Genomic DNA, 24,712 nt, shown 5'->3' on the forward strand with positions numbered 1-24,712 from the left:
AGCTTTACCACCCAATAGTGGTTATGTTACATATAAAAAGTCTGTTGGGAAAATAGCAAAGCACCCTAAAAATCAACTATGGCAGAACCCAAAAATATTTGTCCTTATAGGTGGAAAAGTGGATTTAAAATAATTTCTCGTGGAATCTATTTTCTCAAATGATTGCTTTCCTGGCAACTTATAATCTAAACCAGGTAAGGTGAACCTTTGGCCCTCCAGATGCTCCTGGACTAAAATTCCCATCAACCCCAGCAAGCATGGCCAGTGGGCAGGGATGATGGGAGTTGTGATATAGCAACCTTTGAAGGACAAAATGTTCCCCACAACTGACTAATTTTTTTCATAAAGTGGGTGGAAATTGTCAGCTTTAAAAACAAAAATGTACTGTGGTTTGGAATTGTTATGGTTTAGCATTTTTCATACCAGAAGTGGAAAACAAGCAGGGTGGATATCTTTAACGTTTGCTGTTTATTTGATGCACTGGCAAACTTAAATTTTATATTCTCCATAAACTGCTTATAGGCTTTCTTTGCAGTTGAGCAGTAAACAAATTCTGCTCAATAAATCAAATGATTGTGTATGTCAAAGTTTTTGGTAATGAGGCAGCTGAAGGCGGAAGCCGGATCTTGATTGTCCTTTGGAAAATAGGGTTCAGGAGAAGTGTTAAATCCCTTTGCCATTCCTTACAACAGACCTGAATCTCCATCTCCTTTTCTTCCTTGGTTTAGCTAGTATTTGCCAAATTTTTAAAAGATGAGAGAACTTATCAGGGATCATGGCCTCTAGTTTGGTCTTGCGATTGGGAGGTATTGATGGAAAAGAGGCCTGTAGAAGCTTCCAACCCTCAAAACTTCATTCAGAAAGCAGATGCTTTGGTGCTACTCAACACCACTTAGAGATTGCAGAAACTTCTATTAGAGCAGCATTTGAAAGTCTGGGTGATGGTATTCTCTGCTGGCTTTTCTTGAACATTAACACATTGGGTGCTGCAACCCTTCTTGGAAAAGAGAAGAGTATTTCCTGTAGAAGAAGATTGATTAGTGGGACCATGACATCTATGGATAATAATAAACCAAGCTAGTGCCTCTCTCATTTTTGTACCATTGTTTCAGGCTTGGAGAGTTGGTAAGGTTGCCACTTTTATCAGCCTGTGCTCCTGAACAACATGGGATGCAAGCATTAGCAGGTGACCATTCTCATCTTCATGTGCAAGACAGAGTGGGTGATTAACCAACGTGAATAGAGGAGGCTGCTATTTTTACTTCTGAGCAGACAGCAGCCCTGATTAGGAGAGAGGACATCCTGTCTTCAGAGGACTGCACCACATCACCCCTTAATCCCTGCATTTAAGTTACTGAACATGCTTGATGCATGCTACCTATAAATTGTAACTTCTTGGACTGAGAAGCCCAGTCCATTATGTCCTTGACTGCAACTGCCCATGATTGCAAGAGCGCACAGCAATGCCCCAAAGCACACTTCCACCACATATTGTACACAAGTGAACCACTGTGACATGTCTGACCATTCATTCAAAGTGACTGTATTGACCTGGGGAAAGGCTGCAGCTCAGTGGTAGAGCTGCCATGTTGCATGCATAAATCACATGTTCAATTCCTGGCATCTCTGAGTAGGATGGAATGAGACTTTTGGCTGAAAGGTTGGAAAGCTACTGCCAGTCAGTGCAGGTGATAATAATAATAATAATAATAATAATAATAATAATAATAATAATAATAAAATTTTATTTATATCCCGCCCTCCCCAGCCAAACCTGGGCTCAGAGTGGCTAACAACAGTAAAAATAACACGGTTTACATAAAATCACAATCAATTAATTGAAATACATTCTAAAATCAATTCAGAGTCAAATTAATGGCAACCATTGGGCTACAGTTCTATGAGGATTACAGAAGGAGGGGGTCAGACTGTGCCTTGGCCAAAGGCTTGGTGGAACAGCTCTGTCTTGAAGGCCCTGCGGAAAGATGTCAAGTTCCGCAGGGCCCTAGTCTCTTGTGACAGAGCGTTCCACCAGATCAGGGCCACGGCCGAAAAAGCCCTGGCTCTGGTTGAGGCCAGCCTAACCTCCCTGTGGCCCAGGATCTCCAAGATCTTTTTATTTGAAGACCGTAAGGTCCTCCATGGGACATACCAGGAGACTGAGCCAGCTGGACCAATAGTTTGATTCAGCATAAAGCAGTTTCCAATTTGGTAACTATTTGAAGATCTAAATGGCTGCTCCAGAGGGTAGGACCCAAACCAAATGGATTCAAATGTCAAGTAAGAAGATTCTGACTTAACAATAGGAAGAACTTTCTGATGCTAAGGACTGTCTGACAGTGGAATGAACTCCCTTGGATGGTGGTGTACCCTCAATCACTGGAGGTTTTTAAACTGACATTGGGGTGGCCATCTGGGATTCTTCAGCTGTGATGCCTGCATTGCAGGGGTTGGGCTAGATGTCTCTTGGGGTCCCACCTCTACAATGTGGGTCTATGATTCTGTGGTCTATGATTCAGAGTCTATGATTCTGTGGTCCTGCCATTACATACCAAAGTAGACGGTCTGTTTGTAGCAAGACTTCCCCACGTGCAATCTGCAAGGACGTTTCCGCTCAAGGCAGATACCTTTCGGATGCTGAAAATAACAGTGAGCACATCTGATGCTGACAACTAGAGAAAAGCAAAGACGATGAGATCAACAGGTGAAAGGTGCAAAATTCACCCAGCCTGTTAACAATCCATCAGAGCCAATTCACTCCTTGCTTTTCAAAATGTTTGCTTGCAGTGTCAGCTCATTCTTGGTAAGCCACAAAGAAAGAAAGATGGAAGAGTTAATGTGCAAAGGGAACTCACTAACCTCCAAACGCTTATCAAAGTACCTTGGGGAGAGAACTGGCAGAGGAGTACAGAATCTCTGTCTAGGACACCTTTCCTCCTTTCTCTGCAGCTGTGTTCTCTACCTCCTGCTCTATATGGGGGGAATTGACTACACTCCCTATAGACACAGGGTGCAGGAGAGGGGAAACTTCCTGTCTTGATGCTAAACCTGCAGGGCCCTTTGATAATTTTCTCCAGATCATAGAAGCATAAAAGGTGGTCCTGACTGGGTGGCTGTTTAAGCAGTTTACTTCATTATTTCATTCTCCTCTACAGGACAGTTGTACATTTAGCAGGTGAACACACAACAGCCTTGCTGGTTAAAAGGAGACTACCTACCTACCTACCTACCTACCTACCTACTTAACCAGTCAGCTATATTGATCTTTGCACACACACTCAGATTCAATTGGCCCTAGACTTTGGGGAATGTATGTACATTAGCGACAATATCATGCAAAAGTTTGTATGCGTACATTGAGATACATGCAGGCTAACATTCTGTAAACTTTCACAATGGCTTTTTGACAACAGCAGCAACCATCACAGACTGATGCAGAAATATAGAGAACTGAATTTAAGACTAGAAAAAAAATCAGAAACTTACCCACCAGAGACTTACCTATCTCAACAGACAGCAGCAGCCAGAACCCAAGATACAGAAGGCTATTCATGTTCTGTTTTCTACCTTCGTCAACACTATGTGCAAGGAGGGTGCAGCTGGAATCTGAATTTATCTCCACCTCTGATGATCAGATGTGAGGTGAGCCTGTGATTCGTTTCTGGAGGACACACCTTTTAGTTTTGCTTGAATGAAAAACCCCAGATGCATCCTTGTGATCAGAACGTTTTATCCTTTTGAGTCATTAGGTGCAGGCATGAAGGGGGAAGGGGTTGGAGTTGCTCTGCCCAGTCCCAGTCTCTGCATATTCGACTGATTGAATGTACAGAGATTATGTGGCACCTACAAGTGGTATTAGGTATTAGGGACGTGGGTGGCGCTGTGGGTTAAACCACAGAGCCTAGGACTTGCCGATCAGAAGGTCGGTGGTTCGAATCCCTGTGATGGGGTGAGCTCCCGTTGCTCGGTCCCTGCTCCTGCCAACCTAGCAGTTCAAAAGCACGTCAAAGTTCAAGTAGATAAATAGGTACCACTCCGGCGGGAAGGTAAACGGCGTTTCTGTGCGCTGCTCTGGTTCGCCAGAAGCGGCTTAGTCATGCTGGCCACACGACCCGGAAGCTGCATGCCAGCTCCCTCAGCCAATAAAGCGAGATGAGTGCCGCAACCCCAGAGTCGGCCACGACTGGACCTAACGGTCAGGGGTCCCTTTACCTTTACAAGTGGTATTACACGTGATCTTAGCTAAAACCCCAAGAAGCAATACAAGAGTGTAGGTTCCCTCGAAGTCTTTGTATGATGTATGAGTCATGGTGCCCATGCAATTTATACTGAGCACAGACCATCAGATGGGTAGGTGAGCAACAGGAGAAGGGACATGGATTGTGATTTTCATTCTATCCTATCTAGGCTTAGTGGAGGATTTTGGCGCAAACCTTTCTTGTTCATATCCTGGATATTAAAAGAATGTTTCATCAATTCATTGCTCCCCCCCATTTTTTTTACTGCTTCCATCCACCACCCAGATTTTGATTGTGCAGAGAACTCAGGTGTATGTTGTGATATCCCAATGCTGAATGTTTATGAACCCGTCTGGGTGTATTTTTTATTGTGCTTCAATGATGGTATCAGGTTGGTTATACATCTCACTTTCAATACTCTTTGTGGCTGTAGTTTTGGGGTGGCCCCACTGTTTCATTTCCAATCAGTTCCTATCTTATAAGCTTGTGCTGAAATTCCATAACTTTTTATACCACAAAAGTTCTGGTTTATTTCCCCCACACAGAACCACACACTTTTGTTGTACTATAAGCCCTCTGAGCAGCAGTAATGTGGCAAGATCAGGGAAGCATCACAGGACAAAGCAGAATAAATCTACCACTGTTGTACTATTATTGTGTCAATAACACGTTGCAGAATACATCCTCAATAAAACACCTGCCTGGAGGGACCCCATGTCTGTCTGGAAAAACTGGACCTGTAGAAACTCCCAACTTAATGAACATTAAAGCTCCTAACACCTTATTTTCCTATTGCATTTGATAGCCACCAGGACCACAAATGTTTCATTCTTTCTCTCATTTGTTGGTTGCCCCTGGAAACCCTCAAGGACAAAGCATGGGACGGGGTGGCACTGTGGATGGGATGGGGTGGCACTGTGGGTTAAACCACAGAGCCTAGGACTTGCCAATCAGAAGGTCGGCGGTTTGAATCCCCGTGACGGGGTGAGCTCCCATTGCTCGATCCCTGCTCCTGCCAACCTAGCAGTTTGAAAGCATGTCAAAGTGCAAGTAGATAAATAGGTACCGCTTCGGTGGGAAGGTAAATGGTGTTTCCGTGTGCTGCTCTGGTTCGCCAGAAGCGGCTTAGTCATGCTGGCCACATGACCCGGAAGCTGTACACCGGCTCCCTCGGCCAATAAAGCAAGATGAGCGCCGTAACCCCAGAGTCGGTCACGACTGGGCATTATGGTCAGGGGTCCCTTTACCTTTACAGTGCAAAGCAACTGAAATCATAACCCATTGTGGTTGATAACTCGCTGGTTTACATGGCTTTGACTGGAGACTAGACAAATTCATGGTGCTTAGATCTATCATTTGCTATTAATGGTTTGTTGTTGTTTTTTAGTTGTTTAGCGTGTCCAACTCTTCGTGACCCCATGGACCAGAGCACGCCAGGCACTCCTGTCTTCCACTGCCTCCCGCAGTCTGGTCAAACTCCTGTTGGTAGCTTCGAGAACACTGTCCAACCATCTCGTCCTCTGTCGTCCCCTTCTCCTTGTGCCCTCCATCTTTCCCAACATCAGGGTCTTTTCCAGAGAGTCTTCTCTTCTCATGAGGTGGCCAAAGTATTGGAGCCTCAGCTTCAGGATCTGTCCTTCCAGTTAGCACTCAGGGCTGATTTCCTTCAGAATGGAGAGGTTTGATCTTCTTGCAGTCCATGGGACTCTCAAGAGTCTCCTCCAGCACCATTAATTAATGGTTTAGGGATTATCAATGGCTTTAATCTATTCACAATGAAATGGATCAGGTTCTGGAGCTCCTCTCATAGACTATAGGAGTGTTAAAGGTAATCCATATCTATTGCAAGTCCCTTGGTTTATTAACCAACTTGGACACAGTAGGCGGATTGAGATGGATTTGTTCCAAGCATTGATGTTCTTTTTTGATGTACCATCTGTTGGTACAGCTGGAAACTCAGAATGGTTTTTTTCACCCTGAGATGATCTAACAGGTATCCCTACATTCCTTTCTGCTGCAGTATGAAGATGTGCTTCTTGCTGGGTGGGAGAATCAATGGGGGAAATGTGATGCAGTGCCTACCCAATGCTCACACATAAGTATCAAACCACCTTAGCTGTAGGCATTCATTAAAATGTCAGATTGACATCTCTCAGGGTTGAATGATAACTCAGTAACTCATTAACTTAGATGGCTTTATACAGCTTCAAAGGGGGATCAGAGAAATTTATGGAGGAGTGGCCTATCCATGGTTGTTAGTCGTGGCAGCTAAAGAAGACCTCCAGGTTCAGAGACAGTATGGAGCCCAGAGATGACCCAAGACATTTTGCTACCTGAGGAAAAGAACAAGGTGATACCCCATTCCAGGGATGGGGAACCACTGTCAACCCAGAGGCCACATTCCCTTCTTCCAAACACTGAAAATTCACCAGCATTTCAGTTTGGATTTATTCTGCCCCCTCACCATCTGCCAGCTAAGGCAGCCTTCTCAGAGTGCCCAACGGTAGGGTCAGCCTTGATGGTGACCATGGAAAGTTATTGCCAGGCAATGTATGCAATACAAAGCTAGATGCAGGGATGAGTAATCAGACTGTTTCTGGTCCATGCTACTTATAAATTATTTCAGCACCATTTCCACATTAATCTGCAATTGAAATAAACTGACAAAAATTTGCTTTGGAAGCTAGACATAGGAGAGAAATTAAAGGACCGCCCAGACCCTACAACCATCATCTGAGGCCCTTTCTCATGTGCTGCCTCCAAGAGAGGTCCAGAGGGTAGTGACATGAGAGAAGGCCTTTTCCGCAGCAGCTCCCTGTTTGTGGCCATCTAAGTTGGTGACCATTTTTGCATTATGTGAGAGAGACTTTCATACATTGAACTATGCACTGTGTGAAGAAGGACCTTTTCCCTGCCCCAAATCTTCCAAAATTCAGCATCATTGGATTGCCCCGGTTTTAGAATTATGAGATAGGGAAAAATTGTTTCCCCAGCATCATGTAATTTAAATATTTCCTTAAAGTGGGTGGAAATAGGCACTTTTGATAGCCTGAGCATTTATTTTTAAAACATGAACTATGGTTGGAAATAGTTACAATTTTGTATTTTTGGATACTAAGGGCATGAAAAAAACAAACATTCGATCTCATCTAGCCTGGCCTTAAGAAGAAGAGGTATCTGTAGAAAGGAGACCTGCAGTAGCTTCCAGCCCTTGAAATTTCACCCAGAAAACAGAATCTATGATGCTCTCCACTGACACTGAAACACCACTACCGTGCCTTAGTGGTTACAGAAATTTCGATCAGAGCAGCAAGTATAGACTTCACTCACTGTCTTAGGCTTCTTTGGTGTCAATACATTTATGCAAGCTGAAGAACAGCCCTTGATGGTATGGAGAGGAGTCCGTCCTGTAAAGGAAGAAATATAAGGGTGTATCCAGGTACTGGCAAACTCCTTCCCCTTCCTTCTGATCAAATGCTTTGATGTCAATCACACATCTACAAGTGAATTCTTCTACATAACATAGGATTATACCATAGATATTGCCATCATTGTACCATTGTTTCAGAGGCAAAAACCTGGTAGTAGGGTTGCCAACGTTGAGTATCCTCTGTTTCTCTGCCTTTAAGAATCTCATGGTCTGCAGGCATTCAGCTGATCATATACCTATTTTTATTTAATTTTATATATCACCTTGAGATATGTGTGGAAAGTGATTGGTTAATTAATTAACCAATCATCATTCTCATATCTGCGCAGTGAAACATTTCGTCTATAAATTTCTGCAGAGCAGAGTGCTGCTAAGACAACATGAGCAGATAAGACTCGTTGTTTTTTTAATGAGTGGTTGGCAACCCTGATTGGTAGGATTGGCCTACTGTTATCAGGAACTGCATCACAGCAGCCCACCTTGTTACCACTCTTCTTTGCCCTATAAACTCCCCACCCTCTAGTCACTTGTCTTGGAAAACATGGACAACAGGTTGCATTTAATGAGAGAGTGAACAAGAACAGTGTACACTGTGAAGTTGATCATTTTCACCACTCCCTAAGGTCCCACTCCTTTACTTATTGCTCCACTCAGCAGTCTAGGCGCCACCCCCAGGTGCTTGGCTCTGCATGGATTCTTGAATATGGATTTCTATTGCAGGTTGGAGTTCCAAGAGAATCTCAGCTCTGAGTCTCCCTCATTTCCTCAACATGCCCCAGAACAGAGCCAGAAACTCTGCTAGCCTGAGAGCTTGAGTTAATTCTATTAAAAGTCATGGAAGAGAACCAAAGATAAAAATGAAAAACAATCACCCCCCAACCCAACACACATTTCTTCTCACCTGACTTAAGAAATAGTGGTAGCTCCACCATGACTCTCCACCTCCCTCCCACACCCTGTAGGATTGCTTTGTAGAATGCACTGGATTACTCAATGGCACTCCATAAAATCCATTTCCACTTACCTGTGTCCAAATGTGATCATTCTTGGAGCTTTGTCCATTAATTGCTGTAGAAGTTGGTTGTGATTGCCTTGTGATGATGTGGAGAAAACCCATTTATATGCTCCGAGAAAGGCTTCTTTCTTGGTTATTTATTTACAATAGCATTGGGTATACCACCAATTAACGCAATAGGGTATGGTGGCGTACATGCAATAAAATAAAACACCATAAAAACCATAGAAAATAATTATTTAAAAGACTGGTTGAAAAAAAGAAAAAGTTAAACAGTCGCATTGGCCTGTCTGCATAAAAAGGTCTTCAAGAGACACTGGAAAATCAAGAGCTAGGGCAAGGGACCAGTGACACTAAATGCCTGGCTTCTAGTGGAGGCCAGCTGGGCCTCTGTAACATGGGGACAAATACCAGTGCTCCTTCCGATGATCTGAGTAATCAAGCTGCAAGGGCTTACGTGGTCCTGGGCTATATTACAGGATCTGAGTCGTGAGTAACCATAATCACTTACCAAAATAAACTATCTGCTTGTAGCATGACTCCCCTGAGTGCAGTCTGCACGGACGTCTCCATTTCTCGCACCCTTTACCTGGGAGCTGATATGCACACTGGGAGCACTTGATGCCAGCAACTAGGGGAAGAGGAACCAGGAAGTGAACGATGAACTTTGAAAGAGAATCGGCTGCTAAACTGATCTGGTCCCAGAGGACAAGAGGGCACTGTTCCTTTTCTACCTGCTTGCCTGTGGTGGGTGCTACTCTGTTACGTGTGGGTTGTAAAACAGGCTTAACATACAAAAAGAATCCGCTTGAAGGGATGGGGTAGAGATGCAGTTCAGTTCGCATTTAAAGGCCCCAAAATGGCAGTGGTGTGAGGCAGGCAGCATGAGCAGGGGTTGGAGGGAGGTCTAGGGGGAAGGGATGTGGTTTGGCCAAGACGTAAGGGGAATTTGGCAAGGATCATGGGAAGGGTGGGGGGTTGGTGAGTGGTGAGGTTGCAGAAGTGGGAGTGGAAAGAGGGGTGGCCAAGCAAAGAGGTTGGGTGAGATGCAAAGGGAAGGTGGTTGACAAGGGTGTATGGCAGAGTGTGGAGTTAAGCAGGGTCAGTGAATGAAGCAAAGAAGGTGCAGAGCCCCTAACATACCTGAAATTTCACTTTTTCATTGGTGAAAATCCAGTCTACACCTCTCCCTATTTACTTCCAAATTTGCATCCAATAAAATCAACTGGTTTTGCCTCTATTTTTGCCTCCATGAAAAAGTCAAATTAAATAATTGACTATACCAGGCCTTGGAATCAGAAACGAACCCCGTGCTCACTTGATCACACATCCACAAGAGAAGCTTCACAGTTGTGGCACGGAAATTTAATATACATTAGTCATCTTTAATGCTATAACCATTTGAAGGTAATTCAGCAGTAACCCAGAACTATGGTAGCAACAAAATGATTACATGAGCAGAGGATGACCCATTTTCTTGATATGCCATTTTGAACATGCTCCCTCAGCTGCAACTGGTGCAAAGCTTATTCGAGCTCCTGTAACAACGTTGGAATCAGGTATACGCTGATGGAGAAATGGGTGACAGAGAACTGAATTTAATACTGGGGTGGGGAAGAAATGGAGAGAAACCGAAATTGACATGTTGGCCCGTCAGAGACTTACCCAACTCAATGGATAGCAACACCCAGAACACGATATTCAGAAGCCTATTCATGTTGCCCCTTCTGCCTTCACGTCAGCACTGCGTGTGAGGAGAGTACAACTTGAATTTATCTCCACCTCTGAGGATCAGGTGTGAGGTGAGCCTGTGATTGGTCTACAGAGGACATACCTTTTAGTTTTGCTTGGATGAAAAGCTATGAGCATATCATTGTGATCAGCTGATGCAGAACATCTAATCCCTTTGAGTCATTTGGCGCATGCATGAAGGGGGAAGGAATTGAGGTTGCTCCTGTTCTGCTCAGTCCCAGCCTCTGCACATTCAACTGATTGTCTGTACAGAGATTATGTGCCACCTACAAGTGATATTGCACGTGATCTTAGGCAAAACACGGCAGAATTCTTTGTATGCTGTACGAGTCTTGTTGCCCATGCAATTTCTGCTGTGCACAGAGCACTTAGCTATATTTGTGGGATATTCTTTCTGTGTGAGAGAGAATCGTTTGTCCCAGAAACAGAGAAGAACAGAAAAGAAGTTTCAAGAGGCAGCAGAAGGCTGAGATTGTTTTGTCTATGCAAGGACATTTTCTGTGGGAACTGTTCTTTGGACATGTGTAGTGTGACAGGAAGTAATGATAGCAATGGTTCCATGTAACTTGTGAGTCTCTTGCTTGCACCTTGTGGTGAGAGAAGCAGAGACAGAGAGTCTTGGACTCTTGTTGGACTCTAAGCATGCCTTGACCACGGCAGTGGTCAATGTCTGTATATAGTTGCTACCAATATGCATTTATACCTGTCAAGTAAACCTCTATACTTGACTGAATCTTTATGGTGTCCATGAGTGTTTATTGCCTACTGTGTGTACCTTCAACCCCAAAGATGCTTCCAAGGAAGGAGAGCCAGTGTGGTGTAGTGGTTAAGAGCGGTAGTCTCGTAATATGGGGAACCGGGTTCACATCTCCGCTCCTCCACATGCAGCTGCTGGGTGACTTTGGGCCAGTCACACTTCTCTGAAGTCTCTCAGCCTCACTCACCTCACAGAGTGTTTGTTGTGGGGGAGGAAGGGAAAGGAGAATGTTAGCCGCTTTGAGACTCCTTTGAGTCTCCTTCGGGTAGTGATAAAGCGGGATATCAAATCCAAACTCTTCAAGGAAGGAGCTGCGTTGAGATGTAACTCCGCTGAGTATAGATACTGCCACACATGGGCAGCGAAAGTGATGCTGGACCCAATCCTTCTAAATCATTCATCAGAGGTTGATGGATTGATCCAACAATATTGGCATTATTTCCTTTTCCTTTTTTAAAATATTTTTTATTAGTTTTCAGTTACAATAATCCAGTAAAAGCCTCGTTATAACAATGGCAAATTATAATACCATTAATAATGCCAATCATTCAAAAGCCAAATTATACAATTTAGGTGGCCCCTCTGTGTGCTAGAATGGATGGTTTGATGATTTACTTTATTTCTGCAATCTTATAAATTTCCATTTCACTTCAGTCAGAATAACAAGCCCTTATATCCAACTGCAATTTTAACGACTTCCATTCGCATTAACACATTAATTTATTTATTGTCCTACAGGTGAAGCATTCAAACTCTCTCTTTGTTCTTCTTATGTGTGGCAATTATTCTGTCCATGATGTTTCTTCCTGTCCTTGTAATATATTATGTCTATCTTTTGCTGTTCTCCCTAATAGACATTATTTTCAGCTCTCCTACCCCACTTTCTCCTTTCCCCTTGATGATCAGGCCAGGTGAAGGCAGACACACACACACACACACACACACACACACACACACACAGTTATGCCTCTCCCTGCCATTTTCTTTCTCCCATGCACACAGACAGCATGTACACTCTTCCATCTTTCCCTCTCTTTCATGTGCAAGCATTGATATTATATGGAGTGCATTCTGCTAGCCCCTTATTTGGGTGGGCGGCATTGCAACCTGGTTCTGTTCCCCCATCACAATCTCCTCCACTACACCTCAACAATCAGGACAGCCAAGTAAACACACAGACCAAAAATACATACAGTGGTACCTCGGGTTAAGTACTTAATTCGTTCTGGAGGTCCGTTCTTAACCTGAAACTGTTCTTAACCTGAAGCACCACTTTAGCTAACGGGGCCTCCTGCTGCCGCCGCACCACCGGAGCACGATTTCTGTTCTCATCCTGAAGCAAAGTTCTTAACCCGAGGTACTATTTCTGGGTTAGCAGAGTCTATAACCTGAAGCGTATGTAACCCGAGGTACCACTGTACTTCTCTCTCTCTCTCTCTCTCTCTCTCTCGCACACACACACACACACCCTCCATTTCTCTCTCTTGCACACATTCAAGCGACACCATACTGTCCTTCCGGTTCAACATTTTTGACGCCCTCCTTTTCCTTATCCTCCTTTTGTTTTGGTCAAGATAAAAGTTAGCCTGCAAAACATAAAGCTGTGGGCTCTTACCTGGTGTGTAGGTAAACAGAGTGTTTTGGTCTTAGATGGGACTCTGATCAGAATTAATAAGCCACTGTCTGTGTTTGTGTGTTCTTGAACACAAGCTCAGATCCTCCCAGGCCTGTCCTTTTAGTGACTCCCACAGAACAAAAGCAATGAAGATTATACAAAAACTCACACTCTTTCAACCTCATCCTCGGTGTTACACAGTGGCGTAGCGTGGGTTGTCAGCACCCGGGGCAAGGCAAGTAATTTGCGCCCCCTAACCCGTGGATTTGCGCCCCCTAACCCATGGATTTGCCCTAACCCCAGATGTTGCGCCCGGTGCGGCCCGCCCCCTCTGCACCCCCCACGCTACGCCACTGGTGTTACACCACAGATGAAACTCACATCCTCTTACTATTTATGTATATGAAAACAGCAGCTAGGATATCACATGCACAGAAATGGAAAGAAGAGAAGGTTCCAATGAAGGAGGAGTGGCTTCAATGGACTATGCAGAAATGGCATAGATGGAGAGATGTGATGAAAATGAGAAACGAAAATTGACAGATCCATGAAAAGCAGACCACTGCCTCCACCAAGCACAATTCATTGCCTGCTAGTTCCAAAACACTGGCAGGTTTTGTGCCAAAAAAATTAGTTGCAGAAACCATTCCTTTCATTCTACATCCTGAATACAGTTGTCGCTTCAGCTCCTTTCCACAATGATTTGTTTTAGAAAGAGAAAATGCCTCTGTGCGAAACCACATCACACAACAACTGCACAAAGGAGTGAGAAGTTTTCAAGGGCCCATGGGTGTGTGTGTGTGTGTGTGTGTGTGTGTGTAATGTCCAATGCACTCATGTGTTTCAAACAATGTTCTTCAAGGAAATAAGAATTCTATATGTTGTATACAACTCACTTCTACTCAGAGTAGACCCACTGAAATTAACAGACCTAAGTTTGTCATGTTTCTTACTTTCAGTGGCTCTGAGTAGGACTAGCATTGGACACATCCCGTAATATTTTAATAATGTTAAAAACAAAGTCAGTGGACGGGAAATTTATGGAAGCTCATCTCCGTCATGGTTGTTCTGGAAAGAGAGAGGCATGATAGGCAAGGAAGGTCTGCACACCAGGTATTTTCTAATTAGGATGTTTCAACCTTGGTACCTGAAATGATGCCCTCCAGATGTTGCTGGAGTTCAGTCCCCATCAGCTCCAGTCAGTATAGTCAATGGTTGGGGATGATGAGAACTTGAACATTTGAAGGGCACTGTAGTGACTACTGTTTTTAGCTGCTAATTTCAAAAGCTAGTGATGGGCGGCCTGCCCCTTGGGTGCCAAGTTGTAAGTAAGCCCATCAAAGTTACTAGCCTGAATCAATCAACCACTAGGGGTCTAGAGGAGTGAAGAGTTGCGTCCCTCCTGGAGCAGCCCACTCATTCACTTGCATGGAACCCCATGCACTCCCCTAAAAGCCAACCCTTCTCACCTACATCTACTTAAATATACCAATCCCAGATCATTACACTGTGCTGTTAACTGCACAGTTGCAGGGGTCAGTTGAAAAGTTGGCAGCCCTTCCAAAAAACAAGAGCCATTTGTTTCAGAGACTAACCATTCCTGTTGCCCCTCCTTTGATCTTTAGAAAGGGATTGTTGTACCTGTGTTAATGTTTAATGGATCTTTGTACACTGCTCCAGGTCAGCCCTTCATAAGCATCCTGGCTAAATATCCGGAACAAACCTGGTGCGAGAGTTGCAATTCACAGCATGAACAAGCTTTTGTCACTCGGTTTGTGGATCCTGCTTGCCTTTGCAATGGGTAGGTTTCTAAACAGGCACCACTAGCAACTTCAGAGTCCTTAGCTGACCATATTCTTTATGCTTGTACTTGTGTGGAAGGTATGATTCCTGTTTTTAACTGATGGGGTTGTTTTGGGTTGAGCTGCTGAACATACAACTTGCTGGAGATTGGAAAACAGAGGTGAGTAGTTCTAATGCATGCAAGGAACTGAGCTCATCCTGGACCCACAAGCCAGCTTTAGTTTTTGCTGATCACCCCATAGCAAGGAACTATCTGCTTTGCGAAAGCACACCAAAAGCATAGCAGTTTCCAGAGGGCGTGCTATGTTAGCCTGTTGCAACAAAAACAGGCTTGTGGCACCTTCATGACATATTGACTTATTTTGGCACCAGGTTCTGCAGAACTGTGTCCACTCAATCAGATGGATGGAAAATTATTATCTGCACGGGAGGAAAATAATGTTAGCAATAAGGTCAGAGGGAAATTTTAAAAAATGCAGTTCAGTATAATTGTATTAAAGTCTCAGTTTAATCAAAGGTGGGTTGCAGCAGCACTTCCACCATAAAATATATATTGGATAGAATATTGGTCTTCAAATGCATGTTTGCATTCAAGGTTGGTCCTGGGAGGTGCTATTTTTCTAGAAAAAGAGGTGCTGGAGCTCACCAGTAACTTCTCCCTTATTTTCTGAGAAGTGCTGGAGCTGAGCTCTGACTGGAAAAATAATAATCTTGTCCTGGGCAAGAAAAGGTCAAAAACTGCTTAGAAAGGTGATACTATGCTTGATCAGCCAATGGACCTATTTCCTATAAGGCAGCTTACTAGACTCCTATCAAACTAAATGAGGAATTGTTGGGCTTTGCTGGATTAGGGGACCCCAGAGTTGGGCACCCTGTGACCCTCCACATGACTCCCATCAGCCTCAGCCAGCAGGGCCAGTGATCATGCATGATGGGAGTTTGAGATCAGCAGTATCTTAAGGGCCGCAAGGTCTCAATTCCTGGGGTAGAAAGCTTCTGTTGGACAAGGCACTGATCCTAACTTTCTTTTATACCAAAGACTAAAATCAAAGTGTCGGGGACAGTAGACCTGCTTCAGGAGAGTTAACTGTCCAAGCTGCCCTTCAGGCTACAGAGCCTTTGGCCCACTGGCCCACCAAGTTTTCCAGTTTGTCATGTGAGACCATTTTTGTGAAAACCACACCCATCTGTCTGTCAGGTGGTGTCATTCCATTGGGTGAGGTTTGATGGGGGTAGTCAATTCTTGCAGAAAGCAGGACTCAAAGTAGGAGATTTAGGTGTAGTAAGTTCCACAGTGCCACTGCTGTCTAACTTTGAGGTTGTCCATCTACTGCACTCTCTGACCACTCACCTGTAAATCTCCTGGTGTCATGATGACATGGGTGGTCCCACCACCTGTAAAAGTTGGTCCATGGAGGTGGTGTTGGAGATAAAGAACTGACCCACCGAGCCAAAAAGCCTCCCCTCCCTTTGCTTTAAGAGCTGCAGGCAATGAAGAAATCAGCAACTGTTCAAAGCATGTCTGCACATTTTCAAATGATGCCCACACATCATGACCGCTGTTGATTACAGTTTCATTTGTAAACTGATGGGTCATCAGGCAAACTTATGCCATGCTGTTTCCCAACTCTGTATTTATCTACCCTCCTCTCCAGTCAACAGCCTCAAATGCTACACCTGTTTGTTTGAACTTAAGAATGGGACCTGTCCTTCACCAAAGCCTCCCTGTATAGCGCAATCTAGGGAGTCCTGCTTCCGGCAGAAGCTCTTTACAGGTAAGGTGTGTGATTCTTGGTCCTAATGGGGCTTGCTTTGGGTCTGTGTATCTATTTATTTCTACTGCCCAGAAAGGAATTCTTAAAAGGATAGTGAATAAATGTGCCCCTTGGCATGCACACCCTCAATACCAAGGATGGGGAATCTGTTGTCCTCCAGACATTGTTGGACTCCAACTCCCATCACCCCCAGCCAGCATGGCCAGTGCTCAGGCATGATGGAAGATGTAGTCCAGAAGCATCTGGGCAGCAACAGGTTCCCATTCCTGCTGCAGAGACTAGAGTGGGCCAGTATTTTTTAGTCATGTCCACAACAGGTCTTCTACTTTCAACAACCACTGCTGCCCATGGTTGCCATGAGAACGTAAGAAGATCCTGCTGGATCAGGCCGTTGGCTCATCTTGCTTGGCCAAGCAGATGCCTGTAGGAAACCCACAAGCAGGACCTCAGCAGAAGAGCACTCTGCCCTACATGGTTCCCAAGAATCGACATTCAGAAGAGAAGCATGGTTGTCTCCAACCTTGGCAAAGCCATCAGGGATAGTAGCCACTGATAGCCTTCCCTTCCATGAATTTGTCCAGTTCTCTGTTAAAGCCATCCAAGTTGGTGACCATCACTGCCTCCTGTGGGACATTGTTCCACAGTTCACCTATGCGCTGTGTGGAGAAGTGCATTATTTTATCTGTCCTGTATCTTCCGGCTTCATTAGATGTCCATGAATTCTAATGTAATGAGAGAGGGAGACAAGAGGCTGCCATGGTGAGACAGGTGGGATGGTAGGTGAGGCCTGGAGCCTGGGCAAGGGCACAAAGCTCTCTGAGGCGGACTGACCAACGGAGGGATGGAGGCCGGTGGGCAGGCAGGTGAGTGAGTAGGTGCCAATCTGGCACCCGTCAGCCAGGCAGCCAAGCCACTTGCTTGTGTGTCTGGCTAGGCAGTGCTGTGCTCCTGTGGGTGCACATGCAGCCACCCCACCTCTCCCAGCCAACTTTGCTCTCTGAGCCTGGAGAGCCAAAGGGAAAGAAATTGACCCCCCCCCCAGGTTCAGGGGCAGTCTACCTCTGATTTTTGAGGGTGTTGAATTTTGTCATTTACCTTGGGTGGCAAAATGTATTAGGCTGGTCCTGTCCCAGATGTTCAGTTGGACATATAAGCAGGCAACTAATAGGAACTAGATAGGAAGTCTGCCTTCTTACAGGGGGCTCACTGATTTTTCTCTTCCTTTCCAGAATCTGTTCTCCTTTACACTACAGCAGGCTGTGCCTATGACTGCAGGGATGTAAATGGAGGAAGGCACATTCATCACGTCAACAAATGCTGCACTACAGAAATGTGCAACACTCCCTAGGCTTGGGATGTGTATGAATGGGCTCCATGCATCTTCTGCCTGATTTGAAGCAAAAGATTCTTTATTGATTTCATGCTATTGCCACCTGTTTTTCCTGGAAACCTCTCTTATTTCAAATATATTGAAAAAAAACCCCAACATTTAATTACCGAAAGTGAAGAAATTTTTGCTCTAAAATTTAAACGAACTAGGGCAGTGATGGTGGAAATTCCTGGACAGAATTCTCTCCATTCAAAGCCAATAGCAACATTTTCATTTAGGGTTGAAAAACACTGGAGTTTAACTGATGGATCTATTGAAACCTTACTCAATTGGCTGAAAAAGAATATCTGAATAATTTGGAATTCTTTTCTTTGTAAAAAAGTTAATTAGTTTTAATGGATTGTATTCAACTATTAAGGAACAGAATTCATGCTCAGTCAATGAAGCTTTCCTTCCCACATTACAACCCCAAAACTATTTTAAATAAAAACTCTTATTAAACCAAACAAAATGTTACAAAAAAGTTGTGAATTTGCCCAATTTCCCCACCAGGTTAGAAAGTAAAAATGCAAGAGTGGGGGCTGAGGGGGAAGGGAAGTCTAGGATTATGCAAGCCACCTTTGTCTGCTTCTGCTAAAATGGAGTGTGGGATCAGGCAACAATGTAGACAGAATGACCCTAGATGGACCAATGGTCTGACTCTGTATGAGGCAGCTTCCTCTCACAGTGGCTTTAATGAGATGAATCGTGGTATTTATAATGGCTGCATATTTCGCATAGACAGAGCCAGTCCTTTAATTTGGTCCTTTGCATCGACCACTAATAAAATGTTCAATAACAACAATGGGTGTCTGGCTGATTCCTTCAGTGGGTTTTAAGGTTTTCATGTAAGCTGGTCATGTATTTCAATGGAAAAGTGGAAAGCTTTAAAAACAGACAAATAAATATCAAATCAGCAGCTACTGTGAAATTAGAAGTGTGTATCTTCTTCAGTTGGTAGAGCATGAGACTCTTAATCTCACAGTCAAGGGTTCGAGTCCTGTGTTGGGCAAAAAGATTCCTGCATTGCAAGGGGTTGGACCAGATGACTTTCACAGTGACTTCCAACTCTATGATTCTGTGATTCTTTTTTTTAAATTATTTTTTAGGTAGGCTGCACAGCCAGCCCAAGAAATCTTGATGTCTGGTGCAAAGTACAAGGTGGTGCTGTTTGTTTGTTTGTTTGTTTGTTTGTTTGTTTGTTTGTTGCATTTAGAATCATAGAGTTGGGAGGGACCACAAGGATCATCTAGCCAAACACCTTGTGTTGCAGGAATCTTTTTGTCCAAAGTGGGGCATTTGTATCCCACCTTGCCCCCCCAAGGAGCTCAATGTAATGTACACCATTCTTCCCATCCTCAATTATTCCCCACAACACTGTGAGGTTTGTTAGACAGAGAGGTAGTGACTGGTCCAAGGTCATCTAGGGAGCTTCATGGTCTAGTGAGGATTTGAAGCCTGGTCTCCAAAGTTCTAGCTCAATGTTCTAACCACTACACTGCACGGGCTCTCATTCCATGTAAAATGTTCGAACTGTCTGAAATTTGCATCAGCTCCAGGGACTCAAATGTATACCAGAACTTTCAGCATGCACAGTAAAATTGGATTCCAAGGCTTTGTCTCCCTAGTGCAACAAGGCTTTTTTAAAAAATAAAAAACCCAGAATTTCTGCAGTTGGGAAAGCTACAGGGAAGCACATTAAAAAATCTGGGATGAATGAATAGTTAGGGAAGACATATCAACACCACACAAGCAAATCTGGATGAAGAGAGGGCGAATTAACTGAGGTAATTCCCCAAACACTTGATGATAGCACCAGGGGGAAAGCATCCCATTTTGCCATTTGAGACAAAATAGAAAGTGCTGCCAAGGTTTGCAAATCAGTCCATGAGCCTAAAAAGGTTGGCACCCCTTGATGTATTGTAACCCAGCAGTTTCTTGTTCCAACCTAATTGCAGACTGTAGCCCTGTGGTGTAGATGGTAGCTTATCATACCTGCAAGTCAAGTTTATGTTTACCCCTTGTGCTGGTCCTGCCTAGATGGCTCATAACACAAACTGGGAAGAACCTGAAGTTAATTTGGACATCCATTGTGTCTGGTTCCTGCCTGGCCATTTACACAGCACACAGACTTATTTCTTGGGATAATTATGGTCTTCAGCTCTAATTCCAGCTCTAAAAACAGACTATGCAAGAACATTAAGACCACAAGGGTGTGCATATGTCAGGGCTGGGTAACCTTCCAAAGACCGCATGTTAGTGGTGGGCAAGGCCAGAGACAAAAGTTGATGAAGCAACAAATGTCAATGTTACTTTTGCATGGTAGGCAAGTTTCTGCAAAGAATCACACACCCTTCACTTTCCTCATCCAGGACATGCAAGAGGCACTATTAGAGTTGAAGGACACATTCTACCCAGACAGAAACTGTCATGGAGCTCTACTCAAATTGATCCAGAGAAGTACTCCAATGTATAGTTAGCAGAGTAAAAACTTAAACATGTTTCAGGATTCCCCCCAAATAGGTAATGAAATACAATTGTATTTCATCCAGCAACTGAAGGCAAATGAGCATAATAGTCACAAATCCAATACATTCAGGATTGGCCCTGTCCATAAGAAATCCAGTTGCAGCAGACTTAAACTTACAATAACTTGTAAGAAGACTAAAACTTAACACTAAGCATACTATATACAGAATACCACACCAGAAGGAAAGAGAGATAGAAAGAGAGTGAAACTCAGGCTCCTTCTGGCCTTACTATTATAGTCAGTGTGACCTTGACAGAAAGAGATAACTGAACCAGTTTAAGCCAGCTGTACTCAGCTTCTCTGAAGGAATAACCCAAACATCATGAACCTTCTGCTAGAAGCTTCCAGAACCCTCTTGAATTAATTAGAATAGGAAAGATCTCTACACATCACATCAATACTATCTGCACCAAGAAATGCAAACTGACGAAAACACCTGGGTCCAGGGAGGAGGGTTGAGTGGGTGTGTAGCCCAGGGTTTCCCACCTCTGAGATAAGCACTGAAGGTACTCTCACACTGAATTCACAATCTTCACATCTTGACCCATCACCTGCCTGGGTCATTTGGGAATCAATCTATGCCTCCCACTGGCTACCCTGAGACCACAGTTTCTTCTATATTTAGACTAATTGATGGAAATGGCACCTAATGGTCCAGCATTTGGCAACAGAACACTCAAATGGGCAAAGGACATCCAGTTCCTAGGCTGTACTTTGCTGCTAAGACTGTAATCAACCACCGTAGCAGGTGGGAAATGTAACACAAGGTTCCTCCAGAAGCAGCCTATCGTCTCCATGAGAGTTTAAATCCATTATCCTGAGTGACGTTTTGTTGTTCCTTTACCAGCTCCACTGAGGAGACCTTGTTGTTCTGCTGGGTTGTCAAGAATGGCAAGAAAGCCCAAGATGATTAACTTGGTTGTGCTTCTCTGCATTTTAGCTCTGCTCTTTTGTGAGTAAAACAGATGGGGTGTTGTCAGTCTCGGGTGTGGAGATAATTCCATTGCTTTATGTTACACCATTTGCAACCATTAAGTCTCTTCCATTCTATCTTGGTATGAATTTTGTGCATTTCCCATACACATGTGCTTTATGTCCTATAAGTGTTTGTTGTTGTTATTAGCAAAGCGGGACCATAAATGTTAACATTTTTTGAAATGGCATGAGCCTCTGTAAACAAGGCTTCAAGTGATTTTGATGAAGTCAGTTTATGCACATTATTGATAAGGGGTGTTTGGGACAACTTTCAGCAAACACTACTGGGACACCTTTAACAACATGAAAGGTTACACCAGCACAATGCTATGAAAACAGGATGCTGGACTAGATAGGCCTACAGAGCTCTTCCTATGTTCTTATGTCATGTTCTCTGCATAATTCTTGTTCAAAATGAATTCTAGTTTATTTTCCATATAAATGTTTTCTTAAACTATTCCTGCGATTGCACACTGTAGATCAGTAATGATGACCAACAGCTGCAACAACAAAATGGTCTTGTATATATTAGCAGTAAATGCTTACTGGACCTCAGATCATTCTGTAACTTTATCTTGTATTAGTTTTGATGCACGTGAAGCTATTTAGAATTAGGGTGGGTTGTGATGCAATTTCATGCTAAATTACTTCCCCTTTTCAAGCAGCTGAAGCTATCAAATGCAAGGTGTGCAAATTCCAATATCCTGGTTTTATCTGTTTCAAAGGAAGTGATGTATGCACAGCCTTAAGTTGCAAAACAACCTATATCAAAGAAGGTATGTTTGCCTTGAAATTAACTCTTATGTGTTAATTTAAGTGGGATGGAGTGGCCATATTAGTTTCATGGCATCTGGGTCATTGAGCCTGTTGCTTACTGGAAAGGAGAGGGGTGAGGAGGTGGTTGTGCTGCAAAAGCACTGGGAGAGCAGTTCCAGAACTCCTGGTGGTGCCTTTGCACCAAGCCAATCTCCTTGCCCTTCTCCCTTCTGGTAAACAACAGCGATCCAACTGCTGGGAAGCAAATGTAGCAGTTCCCTTGAGCTACTTCTCTACATGTCTCATCTCACTGGCTTATTTTCTGTCTTTTAGTGCTTTATGCTAGACTAGGGCTCATCCAGGGACGCAGGTGGCGCTGTGGTCTAAACCACTGAGCTTTGGGCTTGCCGATCAAAAGGTTGGTGGTTCGAATCCCTGCGACGGGGTGAGCTCCCATTGCTCAGTCCCAGCTCCTGCCAACCTAGCAGTTCGAAAGCACGCCAAAAAGTGCAAGTAGATGAATAGGTACCGCTCCGGAGGGAAGGTAAACGGCGTCTCCGTGCACTGCTCTGGTGTCAGTGTTTTGTTGTTCCAGAAGTGGCTCAGTCATGCTGGCCACATGACCCGGAAAAACTGCGGAGCAGACAAACACTGGCTCCCTCGGCCTGTAAAGCGAGATGAGCAACCCCAGAGTTGTTCGTGACTGGCCTTAACTGTCAGGGGTCCCTTTACCTTTAGGGCTCATCCAGACTTCCTTTGGTGGGGCATTTCTAGGCACAAGTTCAAGCTTTAAAGCTCCGCATCTGAGTAGGTTTTTTGTTTTGGTCCCGGTGCTTTGCCCAGGAAAACCCACGTTTTACCACTGAATCAGAGCAAACAGTGATCAGGTTTTCCACGGATAGCTTCATTAACTACGAACTCCCAAATCTGGAATCCCCTTGGAACTGGTGCCAAAGTTTTGCAAGCATTTTGCAGTGAAGGCCCCACATTTGCAGCACCCCACAAATGGAGTAATTGATACATCAAAGCGGGGCTCATAATTAATGCCCCAAACCCAACGTTGTCCGAATCACTCCAAACAGATGCCAAACTTTGGCAAAAAGTTTTGCAGCATTGGTCAGCGAAAACCCTGTGTTTTGCAGCGCCCCAAAAATGGAGCAGTAGGCATTCAAACCCAGGGGTCACGGGGTCACCAAAATCCCAGCATTGTCCAATTCACTTCAAAGTGGCGCCAAACTTTGGCAAAAAGTTTTGCAGCGTTTTGCAGTGAAAACCCTGCATTTTGCAGTGCTGCACAAAGACCAAGGGAGGGAGCAGAGCAGGAGTCCCTGCCATGATGCTGATGCCCATGTTGCCACTGACCTCTGGCCCTTCCCTGCCTTGGAAGGAGTTGGGCACAGTGAGGGGGGTGGGGTGAATGTGGGGCCCAATGTTTTGTTCAAGTTGGCACTACTGGCTAGAAGGAAATTGGATTCCCTCTGCATGTTTGTGTGTGTGTGGGAGGGTAGCTGCCGTGACTTCTCTTTGAATGTGGTTTCACCAATTATGCCAGCCTTTCTCAAGCTTGGGTCCCCAGATGTTGTTGAACTACAACTCCCATCATCCCTAGCTAGCAAGGCCAGAGCTCAGGGATGATGGGAGTTGTAGTCCAACGACATCTGGGGACCCAAGGTTGAGAAACACTGACTTATGCATTTGTTTTTATTCCTCTGCAGTTGAACGGATGCTTTACGTGGAAAAAGGATGCACCACTATACCACCTGACAGGTGTCATTATACCACCGGGAATCTTACCCACAGCCTCATGACAGTCTGCTGTAAAGGAAAAGATTATTGCAATGCCTGAGCATTTCCTAGAGGAGCATGACCCTCTAGGCTGAGCTTCTTTATGGCAGCCATACTTCTGAGACCATTTCAGCTGTGCTTTAAAAGGCTTTGCCATGTAAAATTGTCTTCCGAAATATCACCCTTTTCCTGAAAGAGGGATAATGTGGTTTGTCACCCATGGATCCTTCTCCTTAGTGTTTCTTTTCCTTTTCCTTTTCCTTCCTTTTTGGCGGGAGTGAGGTATCAGAATTCAAATCTTGATAAAAGTGCTCAGAGTGCCAGCACAAAAGGGCTACCATGGCGGGGGGCAAAAAAAGAGGTCACGGTATTCCATATAATTGAGTACTATCACGCCAAAACAAAACAAAATCCTGCCTCTTCCAGTTGCCCAGAGAGCCACGTTTTAGACATTTTCCAAAAAAAAGAAAAGAAAAAGATTGCCCAGGATTTTAACTGATTTTATATTTACTGCTTTTTAAATTTTTACTGTTGCTACAACAACTGTTTTTGTTTTTCACGCTTTTGATCTGTTTTATATTTGTTTTATAGTTCTCTTTCTTGAAAATCTCTATTTTCAAATTCTACATTAATAAAATTATATGTTTTTTTGTTTTTTAAATGAATCAAAACGCATGATGGTTCAACTGCTGGTCATGGGCAGATTACCACTACCATTGTGATAAACCACAAAGACAAAATAAAATAAAATAAAATAAAATCTTTGTGCTCAGCTTTGCTAATCTAGAGCTAGACTTTTTTAGATTATAGTTCCCTTGGAACTTAAGAACTTGAGCTGGAGCTTGATTTTCCTTCCTTCCTTTGTGTACTGTGCCTTTTCAGAGACCATCTTAAAACTGATTTTTATAAGCT

The 24,712-nt window shown here is 44.0% G+C and overlaps 3 long non-coding RNA genes across 3 annotated transcripts; 2 read left to right on the top strand and 1 right to left on the bottom strand.

The window, feature by feature from the left end:
* Window positions 1-449: 449 nt before the first annotated feature.
* LOC310750776 lies at window positions 450-3,837 on the bottom strand. The gene is made up of 3 exons (XR_014542262.1): window positions 3,502-3,837; window positions 2,553-2,672; window positions 450-1,020 (listed from the first exon to the last, which is right to left on the bottom strand). It is a non-coding gene; the product is annotated as an uncharacterized lncRNA (long non-coding RNA).
* LOC310750782 lies at window positions 3,512-18,517 on the top strand. The gene is made up of 4 exons (XR_014542268.1): window positions 3,512-3,642; window positions 14,488-14,608; window positions 16,266-16,385; window positions 17,615-18,517. It is a non-coding gene; the product is annotated as an uncharacterized lncRNA (long non-coding RNA).
* Window positions 18,518-21,110: 2,593 nt separating this feature from the next.
* On the top strand, window positions 21,111-24,277 carry LOC310750803. Its single transcript, XR_014542290.1, has 3 exons — window positions 21,111-21,236; window positions 21,925-22,035; window positions 23,731-24,277. It is a non-coding gene; the product is annotated as an uncharacterized lncRNA (long non-coding RNA).
* The last annotated feature ends 435 nt before the right edge of the window (window positions 24,278-24,712 follow it).

The sequence above is a fragment of the Podarcis filfolensis genome (assembly GCF_964270895.1).
Source record: "Podarcis filfolensis genome assembly, chromosome: 15".
Taxonomy (NCBI): Eukaryota; Metazoa; Chordata; class Lepidosauria; order Squamata; family Lacertidae; genus Podarcis; species Podarcis filfolensis.